Source organism: Corvus moneduloides, chromosome 12 (assembly GCF_009650955.1).
Source record: "Corvus moneduloides isolate bCorMon1 chromosome 12, bCorMon1.pri, whole genome shotgun sequence".
Classification (NCBI taxonomy): Eukaryota; Metazoa; Chordata; class Aves; order Passeriformes; family Corvidae; genus Corvus; species Corvus moneduloides.
The window spans coordinates 12314027-12323975 of record NC_045487.1 but is presented as its reverse complement, the minus strand read 5'-3'; the positions used below and the strand labels follow the sequence as shown (position 1 = coordinate 12323975).

The 9949-nt window shown below is 42.2% G+C and overlaps 1 long non-coding RNA gene across 2 annotated transcripts in view; it reads right to left on the bottom strand.

The window, feature by feature from the left end:
* Positions 1–1070: 1070 nt before the first annotated feature.
* LOC116450156 overlaps positions 1071–9949 on the bottom strand; it is a 194655-nt gene continuing 185776 nt past the window's right edge. For both annotated transcript variants that reach the window (XR_004242697.1, XR_004242698.1), the window contains exon 5: positions 1071–6043. This is a non-coding gene — a long non-coding RNA (uncharacterized LOC116450156). The remainder of the gene's footprint in view (positions 6044–9949) is intronic.

Below are 9949 nucleotides of genomic sequence, written 5' to 3'. Positions count from 1 at the left end.
TTGTTTCTTTGGGGCTTGGAAATTTGGGAGTTTCATAAAAAAGCATGAATACAGGGTGTACTAGCTTGTTTTGTGTACTTACCAGAGGATTTATGTTCATACATTTCTTTTAGTCCTTCCTTCACCTTTTCTAGGAAACTTAGGACTTGTTGTACTGTATAAAATCAAGTCTATAGAATACTACTTGTGTTTGACCAGTTAGCACCTGGTGCTGTAAGGGAAAACCACCGAAGAGTGATTATAGCTACCTGGAGTTTTCCTGGGGGGAAAATGATTTCATTTTTAAATGCTTAGTACGCCACCTTACTAACCCTAGTGAGCAGCTCCTCCTGGAATAATGCTGCTGCTCCCACTTCATGTGTGTTTTCTGTCTGGAGAAATTCTATCCAGTACTTCTAGGTTTACCTTTTTATTTATTTATTTTCCTGAGTATTTTTGTAATAATAAATAAAAATAGATAAGAATAGTGAATAAAGTCCTACCTGGGTGTGCAAAAGGAATGCCGTTAATTTAAGTAATTTTAAAACCTTTATCTTACTGAAAATTCTTAAACACTTGTAAAAATAGATGCAGAAGTTCTGTTTAGGAGACGGCTGCTGTAAAGGGTCGGTTTGTGCTCTCGGCGGAGCTTTTCCCTGGCGGTAGGCTGGTGCTCGGGCTGCGGCTCCGGCTGCGGCCACGCGGGGGCAGTGCCGGCCCCGGCTGCGCGCGGAGCGGGAGCGCCGCTCCTGTGTCCCCGCGCGGCCCCGCGGCTGAGGGCGCGGCTGGGTCCGGCTGCTCTGAGGCTGCCTGTGCCTCACCCGGCCAGCTGCACATACAGCTCTCGCACGTTTATGCATCTCGAGCCTGCCCCAAGCAGAAGGCAGGGGTGTGACTCCCTCCTGCTCGAGCCCACGGGCAGTCCGTGGGGCCGGAGCGGCCCAGGGCTGGGCTGGCAGTGTGACCCACGGCCCGAGGCCAGGCACGCCGGCCAGGTCCCACTGCACCACCTCTGGGCTCATCATGGAAGGCCGGATCCAAATGGTGCCTGTGTCGGAGTGATGAAAGCAGATACTGCTTGGGAGATGCAAAATGCCAAGGAAATCTGAGGGCAAATGCAGCACTCAGTGGAAGCTGATGAAAACTGTATCAACAACAGGAATTTTCACACCAAAAAGTTTCATGCTAAATGAAGTGTCACAGAAGAGAACCCAGGCACTCCATGAGAAGAGGTCCAGCCATGAGAGCTGGGCCTGGTGGTGTGGCTGCACCTCAGCCTCCCTCAGTCCCTGTCTTCCCTCCCGGCTCTCCAAGAGCAACCTGCTCCCAGCCAGCTCAGGAACCGTGCCCTGGAGGAATCCCACTGCCCCTGGGAGCTGGTGCAGGCTCCAGGTTGTAAAGACCAAAATAAAAGCACCACCCCCACCAAAAACCAACCTGCATTTTGCAGCCCTAACTGACAAGTTTTGCAGCTGGTTGATATGTGTATATAGAAATTTGATAGTGGCTATTGTTATTCATTAATAACTTTAATAAAATCATTAGTTTTAATTAATTGAAAAAAAAATCAGAGTTTTTCTGGGTCTAAACTATTCCCTATATGTCTTAATAACTGAAAATGGAAATAATTCTCTATGTGTATTTTCTATCTCTGACTCTCTGAGGCACCATTTGGTTGCTGGTGCTGTGCTGGGGCTGTGGGGCTGAGCTGCCCCGGCAGGAGCTGCCCACCCACACTGACAGCAAGGCAGGCCTGGCTTCACCACGTGCTCTGCAAACTTTCTACACCTTTAGCTTTATAATTTTTGACGAGTCTTTGCTTTCCATCCTCTTTGTCCTTCGTTTTTCAGCCGGTTTCCTGTTCCATGAAGCAAAGAGACATCTGGGAATGTAAGGATAATTGTACAGAAGTTACATAGTAATTTCTTTCTAAACAGTATATAAATTGGCTGGATTTGCCTTCACTTTGTAATGAGACCAGTTTGACTCTGCTAGTGCTTATGTGTGAAGATGTTATTCACTGGGTGACATCTCACATTCCACACTGCGTGTTGGGGTATTTTTAACCATGCAAACTTCCCACCTATCAAAGTAATTTGCAAAGGTAATTTTGTTTCTACTCATCTATCACAATAAATCAATGAATAAATAAATTATAATGCAGCAATTAAATGTATAATGAGATATAATAAATGCAGAGCTAGTTGCCCAAAGGTGAACAGACTCCCCCTCTCTTCTTACAAATCAGGTAATGATCTTTCTATAATGGAGAAACAAGCAGCTGTTAAACATGTAAATGAAACCAAGGGATATATGAGTTCACACTATAATACTGTTCTTCAGCCCCTTTATTATTGTTACTTTATCGGTTCTTCTGTGACTTTTCCTCTGAATATTTAAAGACAGGGAGGGGATATGCAATTATGCTTAAACATCCTTCTGCCAAATGATTGACTGAATGAACTCATCCCTGTTGCTGAGGAAGGAATTGGCTCCCTTCAGCAACCTAACTGGTACAGGCTGAGTTTTACGCCAGCAGAGCTATTACAAAACCAGTGTTGATCTCCTGGATAATTCAAAAGAGAATGCCAAAATTTCATGAGGGATAGAGGTCCCTTTAAAAAAAACCCCCAACAAATTGGCATTATTAAACATCTAATCTAAACAAAACTATACAAGTAGGGTATAAACTAGTGTATCTTCTAATTTTAAATATGGCTGTGGATTGTAATATCACTGCTGCTCTCAGTATTTGATATTGCTATAAGGAAAAGCAGAATACAGTTTTCCCCCTGAAGTCTTGTTGCTGTAATAGGCATGCTTGGGGATGCTTCATGTTCCTTCAATTCCCACCTATCCTCAATATTTTTTTTCTCTTCAAAATTAATTGTCAGAGACTTACCGTTTCATTGAAACACCTTTACTTCTTTCTTCAATGGTGAATCCCTAGTCATTTTCCTCTGGCTCTTTCCTGAATGTGTGCTCGTGTTCTCTGTCTCTCTGTGCCACTTGCCGTGTTTGTGCTTTACCACCCGAGATCACATTATTCAAAAAACTTGTTTTCAAAGGAATGATTGATGCATTGGGGTTTGCCTCAGTCTATGCTGACTCTGGCACACCATTAATGTGGGGCTGAGGAAGTACAGCATTGCCCAGAATATCAAGTTGTTTATCTAAAACTTTCTTATATTTAGAAGAGTACAGATTTCCCTCCCAGCCCCCCATACAGTCTGAGAATTTCAAGGGCAGCAGTTGGCAGAGAATTCAATGAAGCTACAGTGGTTGATTTATTGTAATAGGTGGCAGAAAACAGAATTATCTTAGCAAATTAGTTTGGCTGATAGGAAAGCTGGCCAGCAGATAAGGGGCACTGCTGATGCCTGACCTGACCTGCACATGCCTCTGACGGAGTTTCACCGATTTGCAGTTCTGGATGAGTCACTACACTGAGCAGAAAGTGCTCAGGAAGAGCAAACAAAGCAGGACATGGCCACGAGCTGCACGCAGTATGCTCCCTGGAAGCACTGTCCTTGACACTGTCCAGCTGCCCTGCAGTTTCTGGGTAAGGTGAGAAACACTATCTGATCCATTCATCATTTTATACAATTCAGACATTCAGGAAGAGGTTGTTTCACAGAAAAAGCTGGACAAGTTTTTCAACTGCATATTGCAGTCACTGAAGTTCAACTGTATTTATCAACCCCAGTGAAGTGATTTCTTTGGCTTTCCACTGCTGGACCTCTCTGGCTCTTTAAAGCCCAGCAGGAGCTGGATGAGGGGACCTGTGGCAGTCAGGTGACCCATGGAGATTTATTAAAAGCTCATAGTCTTATATGGGTCTTGCTTGCAGACAGAAACAAAAGTATTTAACTCTCCCCAAACACTGTGTACTCCCACTTTTCCTGTTTATACAGGAAAAATTAGAACTCTCAAAGCCTTGAATAAGTTCACAGTATATTCTATTTAGCACTGAATGAAGCTGTTTGTGCAGTAGGGCACAGAAACTGTTTAAAACTGGGCAGAAAGAAAAGATACATACAAATATAAAAAGCTCACTTTTGAGAGGAGTTCAGTTTGGGAGTTGTCACTAACTGCACACACACGTGTGTGTGTTTGTGTGTTTGTGTCTGTGTGGTTGAGAAGCACAGTTGTCATAAAGGGAAGCAAGACCTTTCCTGCTGTATTTCATCTTGCTGGAGCTCCCTGGAGCAGGATGGTCAGGGTGGGAACCGTAGGACAAAGCCTTCAGGTGACATCGTTGGTGCATTGCTGTACAAGGTGCTCAGGAGATATTTTTTAAGCAGGCACTGGATGTGCCTTTGATTTTATGTTGGGCTGCTGAGGATAGCAAGAAGAATTTTTCAGATTAAACTCTGACTTTGTCAGCAGACCCCAAAGGATCCTCCTCTGGAAACTGACAGTTTAAATATCTTTCATCCTGGGGAAGCAAGTGCTTCCCATGCCCTGGGAATTTGCTCAGAAGTGCTGACTGGGATCTCACAGACAAAAATGTTGGAATTTAGTGGAGCAGTTGATTCTATGCCCCAAGTCCCCCATAAACTCAAAAGTGCAGAGTTGTGGAACACCTCATGGCAAGAGCAGGCTGAGAAATGTACACGGTGCCTTGGTCCCTGCAGGTGCAAAAAGGTACCAGTAGGTGCTAAAGCTTTGACCCCTGCGGGCCACCTGGATTAGTATACTCATCAGGGGTGTGCAGGAATGAGTTTTGCACTCTTGGTTAGTAGCATTCATCTTGTCTTTGCACAGGCTGGGAGCCCTGCTTGGCTCCTACAGCCAGAACCAGCAGCCACCTCTTAGTTCTTGTGACAAGTGTGAGGAAATTAAATTATAAACATGGAGAAAAATACTACGCTAAACATTGGGGGCAGGGGGGTGGGGAGAGAGGGACAGAATTGGACCCTTTCTACAAGGTAAGAACTCAGTGATAAATAGATCTGTGCATATTTCCCAGTCTCATTCCTCACTTGCCAAGTCTGATGCTATTTTCATTAGGCCATGTTACCATACATGTCATTTTATACAAAGGTGCAGTATATCACAACTGGAGGTTGAGGTGCTTGTAGTGAACACAAATGAGCTTGTAATGGTCCATCTGCTTTGATTTTATTTAGTGATCCCTCAAGGGCTGGGAGCTAGAGTGAGAATAACAATGCTTCAACCCATCTGCTATTGTAGTACCAGCTCCAGTTGAATTATCACATGTTCTGAGTGGCTGGCATATGCTGTGACATAAAGCCACAAGAAAGTGTTGCTCTCCAGCTGTTGTGTTGACAAATACTTTTCAGCCAGTCATTAAGTTCAGCTCAGTAACCAGGGGGAAACTGTAGCTAAAAGTTGATTATTATTTTATTTTATTTTATTTTAAGCATTAGAAATCACTAGTACAATATATTTTATTTAAAAATGTGTCACTAAGGGCACACATTGTATATGAGCTCTAACAATAAAAAATTCTCTGTGATGCCCATAAATTTATCTGTTACAGGATTGGATGGGCATCTCTGTAACTGACAGTGTAAATCTTAGTAATGAGGCTCTGGCTAACCTTGTCTAAGCAGCAGCACATCTCAGGATGTGTATGTATAAACTTGCTGGCCTGGCAGTGCTATGGGCCACGAACACGCCTGACCGTGGAAGGAACGACTCAGAAAGAGATTGTGATCTGAGGCCCCATGCAGGGATGGATAACTGGACTGGCTTTAAATTGAGCAGGAAAGTGAGGCAAGACCTCCGCAGAGACAGGTACCTTGTGGGTGCAACAGGTTCAGATGGCTCATCCGGCACTGCCCCTCATCTGGGCTGCAAAGTCTCACTGCTAAAAGTGGCCACTAATTTGGCCTTTACTCCCTCTTCCACCCTTGGTGGCCTCCTGAAGAGCTCAGGTCACTCTGGGGGCACCCAATTTGTGCCTGCACAGAACGCTTGCTCCAGAGCAAGCCTTAGAAGAGTGTTTGTGGATCTCTACTGACGATAGTCAGATTGCCCCCTTCTCCTTCCTCTCTCCACCGTGTCCTCTCAGGGCTGCTGGAATCCACCACTGTGCCTGGGAACAAAATAAAAGGCATTTCCCATAGGTTCAAAGGCTGATACACAGACAGATGTATGTGGGGAAGGAGATGTTCCCTGCTCAGGCTGAGAGAATGTTCTCTCTTTCTGCAGGTAACACACCCAAGGACAGCACACACCTTTTGGGCACTGGCCACTGTCCAGTAGGCACACTTTCAATGAGAACAGAGACAATAAAATCTCTTCTTGATATTCCAAACCACTCTCCAGAATTTTCATCCCTAATCTAAGCCATCCCTGCTGCAGGTGATAGGTTTGGTGAGGGGTTACAACCAGAGGACCCTGAGGGATGGTGCCAAACCCCGAGTGCTGCCAGTGCCCCAGGAAGGCCAGGTGGGCTCACTGAGCTCTTGTGCCCTTCTGTTAACCATTGCACTGGGGAGGCAGTTCTTAAATAGGACTTACACTTCTATTTTCCCTCAGAAAAACAATGGGCACTGTTCATACCAAGGCATTTCAGTTCTAGAGGTTTGTGTTTCCTATTGTACCCAAAGACCTGTGGGTGCCAGCTGTCACTGGTGTTGCCATTGTATCATGATCCCCTGGCTAGTGCAGGAATTGTTGATTACGTTGCCTTTTGAATCAGTTGATTGCCATGAATAATAGGCCAAAAAGGCTGTCAGCATTTTTGACTTTAACTATAACTATTACAATTAATTATGGGTTTAATTAGCATATATGCCTAGCAGTAGAGAATATAATACTTCATGGGTAACAGATGATCCTGCAGCTGTAGCATAAAGTGTGATACAGGTTGGGACACAGATAGTTATTAATAAATGGCTTCTATTGTTTGAGGTCCTTATTTATACAAATTAGCAGGCACGACATAATCAACCCAAACTGTATAATTTATAATAATTGATTTCATTTTGACTGACCACCAGTCGGCCTACTACATGCCCTCAGAAGAAAAATAGCCCTATTAGGATAAGTTTAATCCTAAACATAGCTAATGAATCCTATTACTTTAAGGTCATATTTGAAGCTTTTGTTAATTGTCAGAACCATTTAAAATTGATTAGAGTTAAATTAAATCAATGTAATGTTTAGAAAAACAATATTTCTAATGGATGAGGCCAAGCTGACCTCGAATAAACATATTTATCAACCGATTTCAGTGAATGAGAAGGCTAGCAGCTGGGCTCATAATTCATGATTGTCTATAATATGGGAAATGTCACTATCTAGGCCATTAATTATGTCAGGTAATAAATCTGTTGCTCACAGTTGAGCATTTGCCAGTTGGGGTAACAACCCCCTCAGCAAGGTTATGACGTTTAGAGACTCCTTTCTTGTTAAACCCACACTTTACAGCAGCAGAACAACTGCATGCAACTTTGGGTGGAATGAATGTGGTCTTTTCATAGCTGTCAAGTACCTGACAACATGCCAGACTCTGATAACTTAGTATGGAATCATCATTTGAAACAACAAGGATGTTCTATGAGGAAAAAGTTTTGCTGCACTATGTAACTACATTTCCCAGGCTGGAGAGGTCAGCTGTTATTAATAGTTCCTTACAGACCAGCACTAAGTGACTGATTTCAGTAATATATCCTGTGGCAAAATGTATAATGATAATAGAAATAACTGCTTTTCACAAGTTTGGGAGCGTGAGAAATTCAGAATGGATTAATATGAACTAGGGTACATGACCTATCCCAGGTAATGATGGGTACAGTTTAACACAACAGGATATAGGAAAAATGATACACAGAAGCAGGAGCAGTTTAAAGTTAATCATGCATTCAGCAGCTTAGGAAAAGGTCTGGCATTATTGCAGACAAATGACAAAAAACACCTGCTCCCTGTTCAGTAGTTTGTCAAAAAAAAAAAAAAAAACAACAAAAAAACCAACAAGGATAAACTCACTTTTCATAAAGAAAGGGTGAGAAAATAGCAAAAAAAAGTCACAGTAGCAACCAGATGGAGAGGAATTCTCATTTTTATAGTATTATCACAGAAAAATATAACTAACGTAATATAATATTTCTACTGAAAAAGACCAGGATAAGTGATGAAAGGTTACAAAATTAAAGAGAATCTGGAGCAGATGAAAAAGATTCCTGAAATATTTTGCGCTGCTTTACTTATTCCCTAGAACTGGCCTTTCCATGTTGGTACAAGATGCTGTGTTTTGTCACCCACTGAACTGACCCTGTGTTTGCAATCCTCTTCCTTGCAGGCTGCTCTGCTTTTGGAACATCAGCTGGATTTACAATTCAGGCTCAGCTGTAAGCTTGAACACTGAATTTGACCATTAGTACTAATAAATGGTCACATCCTGACAATATTAATCAAAAGTTAACTCAGCGTCTCAATCTCAGGTTTCGCACAGGTAAGGTATGAGGCGCTAGCAGGCACACACTGCACTTGCATGGACACCATCAGCAGTTGGGCTTCATAAATTAGGTGTGTCTTCACTGAACCACATCGAATGGCTCTGAACAGCCACAAATATGTTGTGGATTGGCCTTTTTTTGCCTTCAGTGTATCAGCAGCTCCATGCAAAGCACTTGTGAAAATAAACATTAAATGCGAGTTGTAAACTTACATGTATTATGAACAACAGAAAAATAAAGGGGCCTTTCAGTCACAATACAAAAATAGTTTCCTATGAGGACAATAAAATACAGATGCTTTCTTGACTTCAAATCTCTGGCAGATACTTTGCTGACACTACTTGCAATTAAGCATTTAAATAGAAATTGGTTCCATTTGTGTGTAAATTAACAGCAGGTTAGGAAGAATATGAGAAAATCAAACACTCGGCTGTGAAACACTGCACTGGAGAGCTGCTTTAGGATATTAAGGCAATTTGTGTGTGTGTGTGTGTGGAGAAAGAATAAGAGACTATGTTTCTATGGGTGTATATAATGACTATTTCATTTCTTGGGTAAAGCCCTGTGTGTGTGTGTGTGTGTCCTTTCCTTTATGGCAAGGAAAATTGCTCTTCTAACCTGTCTTCAAAATGTAATAACTTTACTTGCAACCAACCGCTGTAGACCTGGACTGGACTCTGAATTATTACTGTGAGTTGAAACACTTCTTTAACAAAACTGAGTCCTTTAATATCCCCCACCTCTGTTATTAGATGGACGAATGAATTTTACTTTGAACATAACATGTGGCATTGTCTGAAAATTGCCGGTATGAACTGAAGTTGGCAGGTATTTTCTTGCTCTCCTCGTCAGTGATTGCCATTTATTATATGTTGCACCTTTATCTGTCAAATACCGCAGAGCGCTATATTGATTTGTGTCTGCCGCAAAGCAAAGGTCACTTTGATCAACATACTACAAAACCAGAAAAAGTAGGGTTCTGACATTTCATTACCTGGGAAAAAAAGGACTAAAATAAATAAGAATATGTTTGAGAACAGAGCACTTCAATATCACAGTGTGCAGTAACTGTAATTAACAAAAGAACTGCTCTATTGAGGTTAAAGAGAAAAAAAAGAAGAAGGCAGGTTTTCTTCCAGTGACTGTTCTTTACATGACTGATTCTGTAACATTACAGCTGTGATCTTACTGAAGGGTTACATTCATTACAAATCAAATACGTTTTGCTTCTCAGATTCAGACTTTTAATGAGCAATAAAACTCTGGAACCATTTAAGGACTGGGGAAGATTTTATAAAACTTTTAACTTTGACTAAGAAACCCTAATCAAATTGGGGACTTTTAATGCTATACCCAGTTGAGGACATGGTCTCTACGTTAGGAACGCACAGTCTGAAGAGATAAATCACAGGAGAAAGAACTGGACCCACTGCAAAATTCTGTGTGCCCCAGGTCCACAAGGACTTAAAGGCTGAGCCAGAAATTAAGCCCATATCTTATCTCCGTTTTCTAATTCTAGTTCCCAAGAACTTGGTAAT